A 20,138-nucleotide genomic window follows, 5' to 3' on the forward strand; every position below is an offset into this window, starting at 1 on the left:
CTGCCTATGTCTCTGGCTCTCTCTCTCTGTGTGTGTGTGTCTCTCATGAATAAATAAATAAAATTTTAAATAAAATAAAGTAAAAAATAAAATAAAGAGACAGCATTTGGGCATAATAATATTGTGCTCAGTTGGCTAGATGAATCTTGGAATATCAGTAATATCAATAGGGCAGAGCCCCAGTAATTGGCAAAGCCAGGAAGAACAGGAAGCAGGAGCACTGATAAACAAGGATGATTGTTCCCTCCAGCTTCATAGATGGTTCACAGCTCCTCAACCTCTTGTTAACAGACATTCATGTAAAAAGATAAAAGTCATCACACTTTTAAGAAAAGCAAGAGTGAAACAAAACTTAGCAGAATACTATCCAAAGAGTCAGAGTTAATACAGAAAATAACAACTTTTTAAAAGAGGTATATCTTCAGAGAAATGCAAGATTGACTATATTAGAAAATAAAATTCATAAAAGAGCATTTTTAACAGAGATAACAAGAACTTAATTTGACTAATTAATCAGGTAGAATAAAAGTTGTATGTCTGTACTATATTTAATGCTGATAACTCTGAAGATATACCTACTTTAAAAAAAACAACAAACTTAAACTAGCTGTTATTTACCAAAGACTACCCCAGATCATGAGAACTCAAAAAGCATTTGGGTTAGTTTTATTAGAGTTCTGAAAATTTAGAAAGATTTAATTTGCTAAGGATTTCTTTTCTTTAGACTAATTAACTACAGTTAGTTTTTTGTTTTTTTTTTTTTTCAGTTAGTTTTTTAACAAATTAATTTGTCAGTCCTGTCTGGAGGCAGTAAAATATTACATATTTCTAACATACATTTGTGGAAATACATAAATATTCAAACAGATGAAAACAGACCTTATTGCCTTTGTTCTAAAACTTTAGCCATGAAATCAGGTACAAGAATATAAAACTTACTAGCTCATAAATAACAGTTGAATCTAAGTTGTGTTTCTGTCAATTGGAATAAGCTGGGTTGATTTGATCAGATGACAAAGCTTTTCATTAAAATTGTGGAGAAGACTTTTAAGATTTCTATTTGCCCTCGACAAGTAATATTATGGAGGCTATGGGACAGATTTTGGAAAGAAGCTTTTATAATAGTTTGTATTTTAAAGACTCCTCCCTCCTTTCCTTCCTTCCTTCCTTCCTTCCTTCCTTCCTTCCTTCCTTCCTTCCTCTTTCTTTCTTTTTCTTCTTTTTCTTTCTTTCTTTCTTTCTTTCTTTCTTTCTTTCTTTCTCTTTCTTTCTTCCTTTCTTCCTTTCTCTTTATTTCTTTCTCTCTTTCTCTCTTTCTTTCTTTCTTTCTTTCTTTCTTTCTTTCTTTCTCTTTCTTTCTTTTTTCTTTCTTTCTCTTTCTTCTCTCTTCCTCTCTCTTTTCTCTCCCTGTCTCTCCTCTCTCTCTCTTCAGTCTTAGGGGATTATGTGTGGGAACTACTTTAATCATCTCCTGAATGTTTATAACTGAAAAATATGGTAAAATTTATGTATCCAAGAGACAGAGAAAGTATGTAATACTCTTTTCTCCTCAGAGTATTAGGGCATTTTTGTCTATTATCAGAAGTTGCGGATAATTACTTTTTCCTCCCTTTTTTAGATCAATTCTGATTCAATGTCCTCATCTTTTATAATACCTGCAAGCATTTTGAGATAATAGGACAAGTTTGGGGGTTGGTGAAGATAAGCGAACTTTGAATTGCTTCTAGAACTACATTTCTAGTTTTATGAAGACCGATTTCTAAGACAAGGCCAGTTGTTTTTAATTCATCAAAGAATTGGTTTGCAGCCTAAGATAATATCAAGGAGCTGACCCACCCATCCAATTACATTATTTTTAATTGATGTCTTTTTTTTTTTTTCAGGGAGAATATTTCCTGTTAAGGTGGGAATCAAAAGATTTCTGTGTTCTGGAGCTATAGGGCTTAATGCAGAATGCCTTTAAAAATTCTGCCTGACGCCTTAAAAAAAAAAAAAAACTTTGAATGTTTTTTTGTTTTGTTTTTTTGTTTTTTGTTTTCCCTGAATTTACAACTTGACATTGAAACAATTCATCTTCAGGAGAAAAGACTTTACCTTTACTTTACCTTTATGTCCTTCACTCTCTTAACATAAGCCTTCAAGTGATCCATTTCCTAATCATTTTTAGGAAGGCCAGGGAGAAATTCCAGTCATCTATTTTCCCTGTAAAGTAAGTTTTCCCAAGAGCTAGCTGGCTTGTTCTGTTAACTATGGTGTATCATAGGTGAGAAGATCATCCCTCAGCAGAAAAAAAGTCACTTATTTTTCTGAGTCTTCTCTAAATTTGGCAGTATCTTCTAAAAGCAGAGTTAAAATGGCTTTATAATTTAATGTATCTGCTGCTGTCTAGGACACTTGAATTTTTTACAGTGAGGCATCCAAGATATATCCACAAATATTATTGGATAAGAAGGCCTGAGGCTGGAAGATCTTGATTACTAAGCCCTAGAAAGTAGAAGTTGCTGTATGGGATAGCAGAGTGAGACCTACAGTCTATCCTGGGTTCTTCTGCTAGATTCACTATGTGCCACTCAACATTTACATGAATAACCTGTTTATTAGTGGACCTGGAGATCAGGCTTGAATGTTCTTTGTAAATCTTCTAGGGAAAGGAAAGTTTAAAAAGTCAGCCGGGTATTTAAAGGGATTTCTGGGGAAATTGGAGGAGTTTGGAGATCTAAGGGGATTTGTTGAGGAGATGGAGTTGGATTTTGAGAAGGGGAACTTAAATTGGATATAAAGTTTAATTTTTTTCTAACTTTGTTTTTTTTGCATTTTGTTAGGAAAATCTGTAAGTTTAGACCTTATACTCCTTTCTGTCCTATTTTTAATTTGATCTTTCCATAGATATAATAAGATAATTGTTAAGGATAATAGCTCTTTACAATATTTTTTTCAGATATAAAAGTTTTTCCAACTCAAAGTGCCCGTTGTTGGGCTATTCATGAATAAGATCGTCAAGGGTACACTAAATTTTTTTAAGATTTATTTATTTATTTATTTATTTATTTATTTATGTATTTATTTAATTTATTTATTTGAGAGAGAGGGAGAGAGAGAGAGAGAGAGTAGAGGGAGGAGAAGAGGAAGAAAAATCCCCAAGCAGATTCTCCACTGAGTGCAGAGCCCCACGTAGGGCTCAGTCTCATGACTCATGGGATCACGGCCTGAGTTGAAACCAAGGGTTGGACGCCTAATAGACTAAGCCATCCAAGTGTGCCTCAAAGGTACATTAATCATAATATTGACTCAAACCAATAAGCCTTTTTATGTCTTAACCATGGACACAAGTGACATCCTCAAATACAGTACAAAACATGCAATCCTCCCAACATCTAGAAAGTTCACTCCCAGAGTTAGCCTACAAAACCAAAGACCTTCCTTTTCACTAGCAGTTAGAATGGTGTTAGGGAAATGGTGTCTCCAGTTTCCCATGAGAATGTGAGATACCTCCAGCCACAGACCTGTTTATCGGACACTGGGCAGTCTTTCCTGGAATAGGACTTTTCCAGTACTAATGAGATATGAAGGTTGAGATGATAAAGACTCCTTACAAAGGAGGGCCCCTTAAGATAACTCTCCTGACATTTGGCATCGTCAAAGAGAATACTATTTGTCACTTGGTGTCTTGGATCCCAGCCTACTTGGCTGCTGCTAGATGCAAAGTGACACTTGCACTTTCTGGCTGGTGGAGGGCAAAAAGGGTATTCCTAGTGATCAAAAAGCCAAGCTCTCAGATATAGAATCAGACAAAAAGAAAACCTTATCTTATTTTTATATAGTGAGTATATCTAAACAGATACTTGTCTGATGTGAACCATGAACTCACCAGTCTGCAAGGCTAACTTGCAGGCTTATAGTACCTATTGCTGCATTCTACCCTCTGATTTCCCTTCTTGTGAAAAGAGATACAAAAGACAGAGACAAAAGAAAACAATGACCACATCTGGGAGGAAAGAGATCAATAGAAAACGAAAATACTCATAACAAAATCTTTATAGGGGTCACCATACCTAGGAAACCAGTTCACACAAATATTTCCTCCTGTTAATCTACATTTAGAAAAGGGAAAAGACTCTTACCACTTCCACTCCCACTGGATTATGCAAGTCCAGACCTGGAAAACTAATGTAGTAAGAACATTTACCCTCTGCAAGCTCTTGCCAGAGGCCCCCATATCTCTGAACCACATCCATCCCAGAGCAGACGATGACTAGCTGGTGCAGAGGCTCACACTGAGCATGAAAATATAAGTGCACAAAATTTTTCTTTTCCTCCCTTCTAGGTTCTTTGATTGATCTAATGATTAAATTGACCTAAAATATATTAAGAGAAAAATAAAATTAATTTCATACATAAGAAATATGGAAACCCCTAAAAATAGAAAACTTGTAAAAGTTATCAAATTAGGAAGCTTTTATACTTTTTAAACAAAGAAACAATAAATTTGTAAAGAATTAACCAAAGTGATTTGGGCTTAGAGTGGTAAAATTTTGAAGAAGGAACAAGTTTATTTACGTAGCCCTCTTGGCCCTAAATTCTCTGTCTCTGTTGATAAGAGTGCCTGCTACCTTCCTGGTACAGGGAGGGTTAATTCTACATTGAAGATATAGCCCCTGCTTTCACAGGGACAATGAAATGTCAGAACCTTCCTGTACCAGCTGTTTCTCAAGTACTTTTAATTTAAAATAATCAATACACCAAAGTGGCACTTTTTTTTTCCGGTGACATATTCTGAACCCTTACATCTGAAATTCAGATACAGTCTATGGGCTCAATAATTTGTAGCTTACTAGATTACAGTTGTCTTTATTTTCCTACATTAAGTACCAATATAATCCAAGAACATAGAAAAAATGTATGTTATAATTATGTCTTGTAATGTGGTTGATAATAAATATATTAACTTTATTCTCATCAAGTTTAAGTTTAATGTAGAATATCCTCATATAAATCAGTTTTTCATAAATGTATGAATTTAACTTTGGATCCTCTATGTTAGTTGTTTAAAGAACTGTTTTGGGTTTATGTTGTTCAGTAAGTATCAAATTGTAGTTATACAAGATGAAAAAATTCTAGATATCTGCTGAACATGGTAGAACTTATAGTTAACAATATGATGTTGTGCACTAAAAAGTGTATTAAGAAGGTAGATTTCAAGTGTTCTTACAACAAAAAAGTCAAAAGGACACAAGGAAATTTTTGGAAGTTACGGATATGTTTATTACTGTCACTGAGGCGATAGTATCACAAGTGTCTGCATACGCCCAAACTCATCAAGTTGTATACATTAAGTATGTGCCATTTTTTGTAAGTATATAATACCTCAATAAACCTGTAAAAATTATTTGAAAATGCATGTAATAAAACAGTAAAAAAAGTGTCACAACTAAATCGTATAAAAATGGTATGAGTCGGGCAGTTGTTATGAAGAACTCTTTAATTGTAATAAATGTCCCTACTATGTCCAGCATGAAGAAAAACCTTTTATTGAAGTTCTTCAATATATTCCTTTAACAAGTTGTGATGGCTCCAAGTGAAATGTATTGGAAGTCTCCATCAAATAAATCATAAAGAAAAGAGGATACAAGTAAAGAAAATACAGAAAAATACAATTTTTGCATTCACAATAGAAGAAATATTGAAAGTACATAAAAACTATCTTTAAATGAATATGGTAAATTTATGAATCAGAAAAAAGCATGTCTTCTTAGAAAGAATACATGAGTAAGGGGTTTTATATTTTTATTGGATTAAGATTATATTAATTAGAGCAAGCATCTAAGGAAATCTTACTTGGTCGAGAAACTAAAGATAGAAGAAGAATACTGTGCCACTGTATTGACTGTGGGCGGGACAGAAGTCTTTGCAAAAGAGTTCATTGAAGGATAGAGTAGTAAATAAATGGCTTCATAATGAGAATTTGTATTGATCCAGTTCTGGAAAAAAAAAATGCAGGATTTGGATAGAGAAAGGGCAAGAGGGAGGGCTTCCCAGATTGGATCAATAATGTTAACAGCCTCAATCTGCCATAGGTATTCTTAAGTAAAAGTATTTATTCAGCTTTCAATTTCATTTATCAAGTGATTTTCCACTCACCTAACTTTAAATTCTGGCGACCAACTGGTCTCCTTCAAGTTCATCACTTCTGAGTCCCCCTTAACCTATCAGGGTAGCTTCTAATGCCATGAGTTTAAAAATCTGAGGCAACTTCACTGTGGTCAGGGAGGATAAGGGGCCAGTCAGGCAAATACACCTCCCCCTTTTTTTTTATGGCTTTGAAATATCTTTTGTCTAGAGAGATGTATTATTATACAAAAGATCTATTTGGCAATTTATAGTTCGCTTTTTATCTATTCAATTGTTCCTTGGTATTCTTAGAACAGAAAAGGGAACCTTTTAAGAATAATAACATGCCAATTACCTTTAATTACTCTCTAGCTCTTTCAGTTTTAAAAAAAAAAAAATCTCTCATTTTAGGCTTAGTTTGTGTCTGAATAGAACATTTCATATCTGAAACTCTTAATGGAAAGGCTTTCCTATTTTCCACGACTTTCCTTCCTATTTAATGTATTCTCTCTCTAAATTTAACACATTATTTAAAGTGCCATCCGTCTAACTGATCCACTTGAAAAGATGGAGAAGCTCACGGATACAGCTTATTATCTATTTATATTTTATACGGATGTTTCTATTTTTACAATCAAATAAATGTTGACTGTAAAATATATATTTTCAAATCTATTTTACATAATACATTTTATGGAAACTGGAATAAAACAGGAATGTAATCAAGGTAGGAACTAAACCTGTGTATAATATTTGCCTGATTTATACTTCGTCCTTTAAATAAAATAGTGTAACAAATTAAAAAAAAAAAAAAGCTATCAAATTTGGAGGACTAATAAAGAAACACCAAAAAAAGGATAAAACAGAAAAAAAAAAAAAAAACCTAGGAATTTTCCTTTTTTCAGACATTCTTGAAATGTTAAACCCTAGCCCCATACTTTTATATTATACATTTTATTTATACCCAAACATAGATTAAATATTTATAAAAGCAATAACATAAACTTTGGGCTTAAGATGTACATGGCTTTAAATGTAAAATATCTATTATTTGATCAATTCAGGAAATGGAGAGCAACTTCCTTGCAGTCAAGTATTCTTCTCATACATTATTTTTTTAATTAAAAAATGAACAAAAATTCTGATAGCTTGTCTTAACTCAGGCTGCTATAAAAATATAGAGTGGGAAGTTTAAACAATAGAAATTTATCCCTCACAGTTCTAGAGACTGGAAAGTTCAAGACTAAGGGAACCAGTAGATTCAATTATTGATAAGAGCTGACTTCCTTGGGTCGCCTGGGCAGTGGCTCAGTGGTTGAGCATCTGCCTTTGGTTCAGGTGTGATCCCGGGGTCCTGGGATTGAGTCCCACATCAGGGTCCCTGAAGGGAGCCTGCTTCCCCCTCTGCCTGTGTCTCTGCCTCTGTGTGTGTGAGTGTGTCTCTCATGGATGAATGAATAAAAATCTTAAAAAAAAAAAAAAAAGCTGACTTCCTAGGTTGCAGATAGCTATGTATCTACATAGTGGAGAGTAATCATCTTTTGTTTTCTCTCATAAGGGCACTAATTCTATTCATGGGGGTTTCATCATAAATGACATAATTGCCTTTCAAATGCTGCAACTCCAAATATGATCACATTGGGGATTGAGACTTCTAAGGTATGAATTCAGGGAGATACAAACATCCAATCTGTAATATTTATGTAGCAAGAGTAGTCTAACTCCAAGAATTAGCATTTTCTAATATCATTTTTGTTAAAGCTCTTGGAGTGGAAATACATGTTCATCTCATTTTGGGATTGATCTTCCTTCATTGGTAGAATGACCTTATGCCACATTGTTTCGGTCTGATTAAGGAGAATTGTTTTTACTAGTATTTGTCACTCTACAGCTCATGTAGAAATTCAGCCTGTGCCTCTTGTTTCTGATCACATGACTATTTAAAGCTACTAAGAATGTTTTCTTATTTTAGTATGCAAAAATTTTTGGTGTGTTATAGAGATGAAAAAATGCTATTTTAAAGGGTGATGAATTTCCCAGAAGTTGGACTCAGATGCTACATTTATTGTGAAAAATATAGAAGCAGCTAAGAATACTATTGTTATCATTAAATAGGTTTTGAAGTAGCAATTGATTATATAAAAAAACTGGAAAAGGGACTATAAGCAGAAAAAAATAGATTAAAAAATTGGCATTCAATTTTATTAGGCAACATATTAAAGATTAGAAAAGCCACACATTTTGTTCTTTCATCTCTAAAAAAATACAAAGTAACTTAGTGACTAGATGGGTACTACTTAGAAAATTGAATGCAAAACTAAGAAATTCACCAAATATGAAAATACAGGTGACCTTGGAACAATGTGGGGATGAGGGGAAATGATGCCCAAACAGTCAAAATTCTAGTATAACTTTTAATTCCCCCTAAATTAACTACTAATGTTGACTGGAAACCTTACCAATAATATATAGAGTAGATTAACAAATATTTTGTATATTATATGTAATATTACTGTAGTCTTACAATAAAGTAAGCTGGAGTAAAGACAATATTATTAAGAAAATCATAAGGAAAATAGTTATGTATTTAACAACAACAAAACTCTATGTATGTTGACCGGGTAGTTCAAACTGTGCTGTCCAAGAGTCCACTGTATAGTTAACCTCTAAAAAAAAAAAGGTGAAACCCATGCATCTTTGTGGTGGCTGAGATTTTAGTGAATCCAAAACTATTTCCTGGAAAGATGAAGGGAAATAATCGTTGAAAACTCAGTCAAGAAACTAGGAATGGATTTCAGTAAGAAGCGGCTGGAAAACACATGAATTCCATCAGCACAGAAGTATCACTTGTCCAAAGTCTTATGTCTTATCTAAACTTCTCTACCAAAACTAAATAAAGTGACCAAATAATTTTACTTTTTTTTTTTTTAATAAAAAATGACACCTGGCGTTTCCTGGGTGGCTCAGTGGTTGAGTGTCTGCCTTTGGCTTATTGTGATCCCAGGGTCCAGGAATCAAGTCCCACATCAGGATTCCCACAGCGAGCCTGCTTTTCCTTCTGCCTGTGTCTCTGCCTCTGTCTCTCTGTGTCTCTCATGAATAAATAAATAACATCTTTTTAAAAATAAATAAATCTGTAGAGATATCTGATCACAACTTTATCAGAATGAATAATCATTGAAGACTCTCAGCCTTTCTTCTTTAGTGGAATTCATGTTTTGTAAGCAACCTTTGATAATTCAATCTAATCTACTTTCTAAAAATTTTGATCAAAGAAAGAGTGTTTCATCAATAATACATCTGATTAGGAAAGTTATTTGAAATATATTTTTCAGGCTTCAAAATAAAATTGATAGCTCCTATTTATACGGCTGTGTTTGTGTGTGTGTGTATTAGTGTGTGTGATAGGTTTTATAGAAGGATCCTGAGAATAAGATGATCTCTAATTTCCTGGCAAAGTATATTTCTAAATTTGAACAATTTTACGGTGATAACACCAATGTATTATCGCTTAGTATTGTATTAGGGAAAAGAGAGCACCAGTTTTTCTTGCTGAGAGAGAAATGTCAATGAAAACTAAATTCATAACTTTCAACTATTGCTCAGGTATTAGAAGTTAGATCACTACTTACATTTTAAAACAACGTATGTTTACATTTAGTTTAAAAATATGAAACCTATACAGCTATGTAAAGCTATACATGAAGTACAAAAGGAAATTACATATAACAACATAGGGATCCCTGGGTGGCTCAGTGGTTGAGCATCTGCCTTTGGCCCAGGGCATGATCCTGGAGTCCCAGGATCGAATCCCACATTGGGCTTCCTGCATGGAGGCTGCTTCTCCCTCTGCCTGTGTCTCTGCCTCTCTCTGTGTGTGTCTCTCATGAATAAATAAATAAACTCTTAAAAAAAAAAAAACATAGGAAATGAAAGAGGTCTTAAGCACTCATGAGGTTTCAGCAAGTTTCTGGAAAGAGGAAAAGAGAATAAAGATTATCAGGAAATATAAGGGAGTCTAGAAAGTAGACACAAAGAGCATAAACATGGGTGTACAGGGGTGGGGGAAATCAGACTGTCTGAGATACTGTGAGACTGGATTTAAGAGGTTAAACCATACAAAACAAAAACAACAAAAGAGTAGACAGTGAAAAGTGAGGCTAGAAACACAAATCTTAATTAAATTTCTACCTAGAAAACTGTTGCTTAACCTGGACATCTAGACCCAATGTCATGTTTTATGCAAAGAAGCCAATAACCCAACATCCTTGACAAGAAACAATTAAAACAAAATCCCACAAATCATAAAGAACAAGCAGATAGTGAACAACAGTAGTAACAACAAAAGGCTCAGAGAAAATTTGCTTAATATTTTTGGACAGTACCTGGAATGACCTGATCATTATCTTATAGATTTGGTCATCAGCAAATAAAGCCTTCCACAAAGTAACCACTTAATATATATTGATTATTGTAACATTATGTCTGAGAGAATTTAAAAACAAAAATTGGCATCTTAAGAGCAATGCGAATAGTTTAGGGAACAAGTTTTATCATCAACAATTTGTATTTATTATCCTTATTTATATATTTATTGATTTATTATTATTTATTCATTGTCACTATCTTCAAGGTTGAGAGGAAAATTATTTTAAGACTGTCAATATAGTCTCAGCTGATATTTTTCAGGAGTTAAAGAAAACAAAACTTTTTTAGATAACCAAACTATTTTCCCTCTGTGCACCATACACCTTTTTTGAAGGTACTTTCTTGGCACTGTATTCCATCAACATAAGAATAATATCTATTAGGATGATACAAACTTTAGAAAACATTGGCTACAACTCAGGAGAAATAGAATAAAATTCTTCAGAAATGTCTGGGCAAAGCCCTGGTGTACTGAGACAGCTGAGTATCAGGTAAAATGGCCTCGGATGAGATCTCCTGAACTGAAATTGTACAATTCTTGATATGAATAACAGAGAGATGCTAAGGACCATATCCTGATTGGGGGCTTGGGGAAGAGAACAAAAAGAATAGTGGGCACCTACATGGCTCAGAGTTTGAGCCTCTGCCTTTGGCTCAGGGTTTGATCGTGGAGTCCTGGGATGGACTTCTGCATTGGGGTCCCTGCAGGGAGCCTGCTTCTCCCTCTGCCTGTGTCCCTGCCTCTCTCTCTGTGTCTCTCATGAATAAATAAATATGATCCTTAAAAAAAGCATGGCAAAGTATGAGTGTGTGTTTGTCTATGTTGAAAGCATCCATAGAATTCATTTCTGCTAAGGGGGATTGAAATTTAGGACCCTTTTCCCCCTATGTACTCTGTTTAATTATATCCATTTTAGATATGTTTTGGTGATCTGTATTGTTTGTTTGTTTGTTTGTTTACTTTGGGAGAGAGAGTATGAGAGAGACAGAGGAAGAGGGAGAGAATCTTAAGCAGCTCCATGCTCAGTGCGGAGCTCGACAGTGGGCTTCATTCCACAACCTTGAGATCATGACCTGAGGTGATATCAAGAGTCAGCTGCTTAACTTACTGAGCCACCCAAGTACCCTGGTATCTGTATTATTTAATTCATGTACTTTTATAAAAATGAAAACCTTATTTTAGTAATTATTTCTTCTTTTGCCACAAATTCCTTTTTCATGGTATACCTTTTGATGTATACTTTATTTTATTTTTTATAAATTTATTTTTTATTGGTGTTCAATTTGCCAACATATAGAATAACACCCAGTGCTCATCCCATCAAGTGCCCCCCTCAGTGTTCATCACCTAGTCGCCCCCACCCCCTGCCCACCTCCCCTTCCACCACCCCTAGTTCGTCTCCCAGATTTAGGAGTCTTCCATGTTCTGTCTCCCTTTCTGATATTTCCCACTCATGTTTTCTCCTTCCCCCTTTATTCCCTTTTACTATTTTTTATATTCCCCAAATGAGTGAGACCATATAATGTTTGTCCTTTTCCAATTGACTTATTTCACTCAGCATAATACCCCCCAGTTCCAACATTGTCGAAGCAAATGGTGGGTATTTGTCATTTCTAATTGCTGAGTAATATTCCATTGTATACATAAACCACAGCTTCTTTATCCATTCATCTGTCGATGGACACCGAGGCTCCTTCCACAGTTTGGCTATTGTGGACATTGCTGCTAGAAACATAGGGGTGCAGGTGTCCCGGTGTTTCATTGCATCTGAATCTTTGGGGTAAATCCCCAACAGTGCAATTGCTGGGTCATAGGGCAGGTCTATTTTTAACTCTTTGAGGAACCTCCACACAGTTTTCAAGAGTAGCTGCACCAGTTCACATTCCCACCAACAGTGCAAGAGCGTTCTCCTTTCTCCACATTTTCTCCAGCCTTTGTTGTTTCCTGTCTTATTAATTTTCCCCATTCTCACTGGTGTGAGGTGGGATCTCATTGTGGTTTTGATTTGTATTTCCCTGATGGCCAGTGATGCGGAGCATTTTCTCATGTGCTTGTTGGCCATGTCTGTCTTCCTCTGTATACTTTCCTTTAGGTACAATTTGCTTAGTGTATACTACCATCATTTACATATTTAAACATATATTCGTGAAATAATATAACATATAACACCTCTAATATACTATGAATATAACAGCATTAAAGCAAATGTCCGGGTAACCGGGATGGGTTTAAAATATTGAATATGGGGGATCCCTGGGTGGCTCAGCGGTTGGCACCTGCCTTTGGCCCAGGGTGCAGTCCTGGAGTCCTGGGATCGAGTCCTGCCTGAGGCTCCTGGCATGGAGATGGAATCTGCTTCTCCCTCTGCCTGTGTCTTGCCTTTCTCTCTCTCTCTCTCGGTATGTCACTCATGAATAAATAAATAAAATATTTAAAAAAATAAAATGAAAATAAAATTAAATAAATAAAATTTTGAATGTGGCCAGTGCTTAGAAGTCCCTTCTGAAAACAACCCTTTTCCTACATTTTAAAGGCAATCGATATCTTGAAGTTTTTAAAAATACTTTATTTCCATGATTATAGATTTAGTTTAAAAATACTTTCTTTCCATGATTATCTTTATAGATTTAGTATCTAGTAAATTTCTATAATTTAAAATACTTTTTTGAGTTCTTAAAACTTTACATAAACTTAATCATTCTATATGAATTTTTTGTGTCACTATATCACTCGATATTATAGAAGGAAACCATATTGATGTACCTAAATAAAATACTTTAAATTTTTCTGCAATGTAGTATTCCACTGTATATATTACATTACACTGATGATGAACATTTGCCCTGTTCCAGTATATGACTGACTTTATAAGTGTTCTGCTTCATGTTTTTTAATGGCCATGTATGTACATGCAAACCTAGGATTAGAATTCACCTCCTGATCAAGATCATAATTATCTTCAGTATCACTAGATAATGTAAAACCCTTTTTAAAAAATGGAAATAACAATTTTCATTCTCAGGAATGCATACAAAATTCTCATTATTCTGTATCTTTACCAAAAGTTGCTATTGTGAGACTTTTATTTTTGTCAAGCTATTGTGTATATAATATCAATGACACTTTTGAGTACATTTTTCTGATTGCTTACAAGTAGAGCACTTCTAAATATGTATTATGAACAGTTAGATTTACATTTCATAAAGCACGTGTACAAGCCATTTTTATTTTTAAGCAACTTTTGCCTAGCTTTTATATTTAAATATTGTTCCCTGAGGAAGAACTTGTTATATATGGTGTGAATTAAAGGCCATTTGAATTGTTTCCCATTTGCATAATCAGTTTTACTGGTACCACTTATTGATAAATTCATCTTTCATCATTGATCTATAATGTCAGCTATCCCAAGTATCATGTGCCCAACATCTTTTTTATTATTGTCTATCTATTTTATTCCATTGATCAATTTATCTATTGCTTTTCTAATACCACACTGTATTATTAGATTTTATAATACATCCCCTAATTTATTATTTTCTTTAAGAAACATGTTAACTTTGGGCATTTTTATATTTAACATACGTTACAGAATTAGCTTGAAAATGTTTAAGTAAAATCTTACTGAGCTTTTACTTGGTAAAAAGCCTGGTAAATTGATAACAAAGATGATTTTAGAATATAAATGCCTGAAATTCTTTAACTTCTTTGCCAACCTAATGATGGCAAAACTCTCAACGTGTCTCGGTCATCTTTAATTACTCTCAGTATGGATTTTTGTTGTTTTCCACAAGATTTGGGATACTTTTTGCTAGACTTATCCTTAATAAATTGATTTTAAAATTCTATTTTTAATCATATCTGTGCTGTTTTACTTTGTGTTTGTAGCTCATATGTAGAAATGCAATTCATTTTCATATAATGAATTTGTGACAAGAAATCTTGGTAAAAACTGATATCAATTGGTGCAATGTAACTCATGATAAGTTTGAATTTTTATTTTTTTTAAATATGTTCCATGCCCAGTGTTGGAGTCCAACATGGGGCTTGAACTCATGATCCCGGGGTCATGAACTAAGTTGAAATCTAGAGTCAGACTGAGCCACTCAAGAACCTCTCTTGTGAATTTTCTGAGTGCATAATAAAAACCTCCATGACATGACTGTTTTCCCCCTTTTTTTTATAAAGATTTTATTTATTTATTCATGAGAGACTTAGAGAGAGAGGCAGATACACAGGCAGAGAGAGAAGCAGGCTACATGCAGGGAGCCCGATGCGGGACTCGATCCTGGTACTCCAGGATCACACCCTGGGCTGAAGACAGGCACTAAACCACTGAGCCACCCAGGGATCCCTGTTTTCCCTTTTCTGATCATTTTTATAATTTAAAAAAATCTTACCACCATGTCTAAGATCTCCAATATTACTTACAACATTGATGTTTCTCTTGTTCCTAATCTCAAAGGAAATATGTTAGCATTTCATTGTTAAATATGATCTTTCCAAAGGACTTTTGAAAACAAACTTCATCAAGTTAAGTCCATTCTATTTCTAGGTTGTTAAAATGTAAGATTTATTTTTTTAAGACCCTGACATTAAATAAGCTTATGGTTTTGTTAAGTCTTTTGTTTCAGTGTATCACATTAATTACTATTTTCATATGAAGCCATCACTGCTTTCCAGAGTTTCTTGGAATAAACCTTTTTGTCTATGATGTCATATTTTTTAATATGTTGTTGATATCTGCTTGATAATCTTCATGTTTTTCTTCCTTATTTTTGATAAATTAGACTGACTTTACTTATCTTTTCCTTTACTTTTTTAAAAGATATTATTTATTTGTTCATAGAGCGAGAGGTAGAGACATAGGCAAAGGGAAAAGCAGGCTCCCTGTGGGGAACCTGATGTGGGACTCGATCCCAGGACCCTACGATCACAACCTGAGCCAACGGCAGATGCTCAACCAATGAGCTGCCCAGGTGCCCCTCCTTTTTCCTTCCTATCCTGGTAAGGTTTTGTTTTTTAACTTATTTTATTTAAATTCAATTAGCCAACCTATAGTATATCATTAGTTTCAGATGTAGAGTTAAGTAATTCATCAGTTGCATATAACAGCCAGTACTCATCACATCATATGCCCTTTTTAATATCCATCACCCAGTTCCTCCATCACCCCACCCCTCTCCCCTCCAACAATCCTTAGTTTGTTTCCTAGAGTTAAGAGTCTCTTATGATTTATCTTCTTCTGATTTCAAATTATTTTATTTTTGATATCAAGGTTATCAGGGGTTCATCAAATGAAGTTCATGCTTTCTGCTCAAAATAATTATATGTAATATTGGAATTATTGTTTTGTCGCATGTTTGGAAAAATCTGCTGATAAAGCGAAAAGGTTGTAAATGGTCTTTATGAGATAATCTTTGACTACTGAGTAAATGTATTTTACTTTAGGTTACTTTTGGAAAAATACATGTTCTAGACAATTTGTATTTTACATGCACTTCAAATTTATTGACCTAAGAGTATTAATATATCCTGCTTTATCTTTTAAATGTGTATTTTATCTACAAAAGTAATTTGTCTATATGTTTCTTGCATTGCATATTTCCTAAAAATAAATATTAAATTATTTTATTTTACAATTTTTTTAATTTTAAAAGAGTTTGTTATTCGAGTATAGTTGACATGCAATATTACATAGTCTAAAATTAGTCTTGAATTCTCTTAAAAAAAACTGAGGGGGCACCTGTGTGGCTCAGGTCATGATCCTGAGGTCCTGGAATTGAGCCCCACATCAGGCTCCCTGCTGGGTGGGAAGCCTGTTTCTCGCCTGCAGCTCCTGTTTGTGCTGTCTCTAGCTCTCTGTCAAATAAATAAAATCTTTAAGAAAAAAATTAAGAAAAGAATAATTAAAAAAAATTGTGGTCAGCAAATTTGGCCTGTCAGTTTTTATAAAGTATTAGGGAACACAGTCATGTGCATTTATTTACATATGGTCTATAACGATTTTTATGCCACGACAGCAGAAAGAGTTCGAGTAGTTGCAATAAGCAGTTGAGTAGTTACAACAAGAAGCCTAAAATATCTACCATCTGATCCTTTTTTTTTAAGTTTTTTTTAATATATTTATTTATTAATGAGAGGCACAGGCAGAGGGAGCAGCACGCAGGGAGCCCAACGTGGGACTCAATTCCAGATCTCCAGGACCAGGCCCTGGACTGAAGACGGTGCCAAACTGCTGAGCCACCTGGGCTGCCCCCATCTGATCCTTTAAGTAAAAGGTTAGCACCTGGTGTAATTACTTCTCATTTTGTTATTCCTGATATTTGGTATTCCGTCTCTCATTTTTAAAAACAATTTCTCCAGTGATTTGTCAATTTTATTTTTTCAGTTTAATTAAGATTTAACTGCTATATAACATTGTATTTGTTTATGATAGACAACATAATGATTTGATAGATATATAGTTTGGAAATAATTACATAAATTTAGTTCACACCCATCACAAAGTTTTGTCAATTTTATTGATCCCTTCAATGAACAACTCATAGCTTTATTTCTTGACTTTTTTAATATACTCAATCCAATATGCATATATTTATTATTTTATTCCATTTTTTTCTTCTTCAGACCTTAAAAGAAATCTAGAACTTCTAACTTTTACAACTCCAAGTATGTGAGTGTTTAAATTTCTATGTCTATTTTACACAATCGAAAAGCCAAATGCCTCCCAATTGCCATCTTCCATCCATCTCTTTGTCATCTAATTTTATCTGGCCTCTATCTATCTATCATCTATCCATCTATCTATCATCTATCTATCATCTATATATCTTTCTATCTATCCATCCATCTGACATCTATTTATCTATATCTATCTATATTTTTGTGTTTGCATCTAGACATTCTCACTTTGTCCAGTTTACCAATACACAATTTTTTTTCAACCGGAAAGTCATATTAACCAATTGTATTTTCTCAAAAGCATTTTTTAAATTTTCTTGTTAATTTAAGTAGTTAAAATGTTTAATCACATCTCTCTCCTGATATTATTTATATATTTTCTAGAGTTTGTTGTTTTTGTATTTTCATAATTTTATTTTCTCCACTACTAGTTATTTCATTGTAGTGGGCAATTCTATTTCATGTTTTTGTTACCCAAAGTTTTGGCTATTTAATCCTGTTATTCTAATTATTGATCTTTGAAAAAGCCTTCATTTTGAAGAAATTAAAATATTGTAAAAACAAAAACAGAAAGAAAAACAATTTAACCAGAAAAGGAAAATAAATTAACCCAAATGTAATTGGCAGCTATCCATCAAGTTTTGGTAGGAATTATGCCTCTTCATAAATTTGTAAACTTCTACATAAAATTAAAGTCCTCCCAGCCATATCAGAAAAAAAATAAGCTGCATTATTTTTTAAAGATTTTATCTACTTGAAGGAGAGAAAGTGAAAGAGACACTGAGAGAGAGAACACAAGTAGAGTGACAGTCAGAAGGAGAAGCAGACTCCCTAATGAGCAGGGACCCTTTGTGGGGCTCAATCCCAGGTCTCCAGGATTATGACCTGACCAGAAGGCAGCCACTTAGTGGACTGAGCCACACAGATGCTCCTGAATTATTTTTATTTCATTATTTTGTGCAAAGTCTTAGTCTTTATAAATGTAATCATTTGTAATAACAAATTCAGAATCAGTAATCTATTTTCTTTCGATTCCTCTGACAGTTGGTCTATATCTACCTATCATTTAACTTATATATAAATATGTACAGTACCAATGTTGAAATAACTGTCATCATTATTTTTTAAAGTATATTTTAGGATTCGGCAATAAGATTCATTTCCATTTACCTTGCAAATATGTATAATTTATCATTTATTATGTTACATCATAATTATTGTTTTCATAAATATCTAGAAGATAGATATTAAAGTCATATCTATATTTATATTTTCATCATCTGACATATCCTAAGACAACCTGTCTTTTGAACTAATTGTCTTATATACAAACATTGCTCTTTTTTTATATTTATTAGTATTCCTGTTACCTTCTTCTAAATAACAGACACTGATCTAGTTATTGAGCTCTGAGCCTTGATTTTCTTATCAATAAAATGACAATAACAATACACACCTAGTCAGGTTATTGTAAATATGAAGCATGATAACATATGTAAAAGAGCATGCTAAATAGAACAATATAAACTTTGATGTGTCATCTTTGTTATAGCTGAGTAAGTAGTGGTAGCAGCAAAAGTAAAACAATTTTTTTTTCACCTCTATTGAGGTATAATTGACAAATAAAAGTTGTTATATGTTTAAGGTGTGCAATGTGATGTTTGATATACATATTCATTGTGAAATAATTGCCATAATCAAGGTAATGAAATATCCATCACCTCACATGGTTAACATTTTCTTTTTTCTTGTTTTAGAAAAACATGAATTTGCTTGTCAGACTTGCACTGGGCCATGCTTATTTTCTCTGTATCATTTCAATTTTGGTATATGTGCTGCCAAAGCAAGAATAAAAGGGATTTTAATTCTGTGATTTATAGTTGTTAATTGGAGCCAATCATAATTACATTTATGATCATTCCTCTGGTTCTGGGAATACTTACTTGCTTATCTATATAATTAAATGTAAGCTTAATTTTTGCACCCCTGCCTTTGTCCTTCCCTCTTCCCACGCCACCTGCTTTGGGGTCATTATTTCCATCTCAGAGAAGAACAAACAGAATTCTAGGAGATCAACAGCTCCTGGTACCTGGGGTCTTTGGGTTGGCTGTCCTCTGCTGGTTCTCATGCCTGAGACCATGTGGTGAACGCTGTGTGCACATGGCCCTTCAGTGCCTAAGCATCTGGCCCCACCGTGTGGAAACAGAGGCACTTCAGACTGTGAGACCCCTACCCCAACCCATAGCCTCCACTGGGGGCAGGGAGACCTCAGGACCCTAGAAATTTAAAAGGCATCAAAAGAAAGGACAATTATTTTTAAATAATTTATTTTTATTTATTTTTAAGATTTTATTTATTTATTCATGAGACACAGAGAGAGAAACAGAGACATAGGCAGAGGGAGAAGCAGGCTCCCTGAAGGAGCCCGATGCAAGACTCCATCCAGGGACCCTGGGATTACACCATGGGCCAAAGGCAGATGCTCAATCACTGAGCCACCCAGGGTCCCTAATTATTAAAAATGATTTTTTAAAGTTAAAAACGTTATAGCTTTGCTGCTGTAGCAATGAAAATGAACTAATAACTTTATTCAGCAAGCATATGAATATATATCTTATATATATAAATGTGATATGCTACGTCTACTATAGCTTTATGTATATTTACACACATATAGTAGATATGTGATTTGTACTAACTTCAGCATTATTTCTATTAATTTTAAAAAAATATTTTATTTATTCAGAGAGATACAGAGAGAGGCAAAGATACAGGCAGAGGGAGAAGCAACGTGATGCTTTGATATGCATATTCATTGTGAAAAAATTGCCATAATCAAGGGGGATTGGGACCTGGGACGTGGGACTCGATCCCAGGTCTCTAGGATCACACACTGGGCTGAAGTCAGGCGCTAAACCAT

General features: G+C 34.0%; 1 pseudogene; it reads right to left on the minus strand.

Annotated features, from left to right (window-relative positions):
- Positions 1 to 18,975: 18,975 nt before the first annotated feature.
- LOC121494022 lies at positions 18,976 to 19,065 on the minus strand (annotated as a pseudogene).
- Positions 19,066 to 20,138: the final 1,073 nt, after the last annotated feature.

The sequence above is a fragment of the Vulpes lagopus genome, chromosome 6 (assembly GCF_018345385.1).
Source record: "Vulpes lagopus strain Blue_001 chromosome 6, ASM1834538v1, whole genome shotgun sequence".
Lineage (NCBI taxonomy): Eukaryota > Metazoa > Chordata > Mammalia > Carnivora > Canidae > Vulpes > Vulpes lagopus.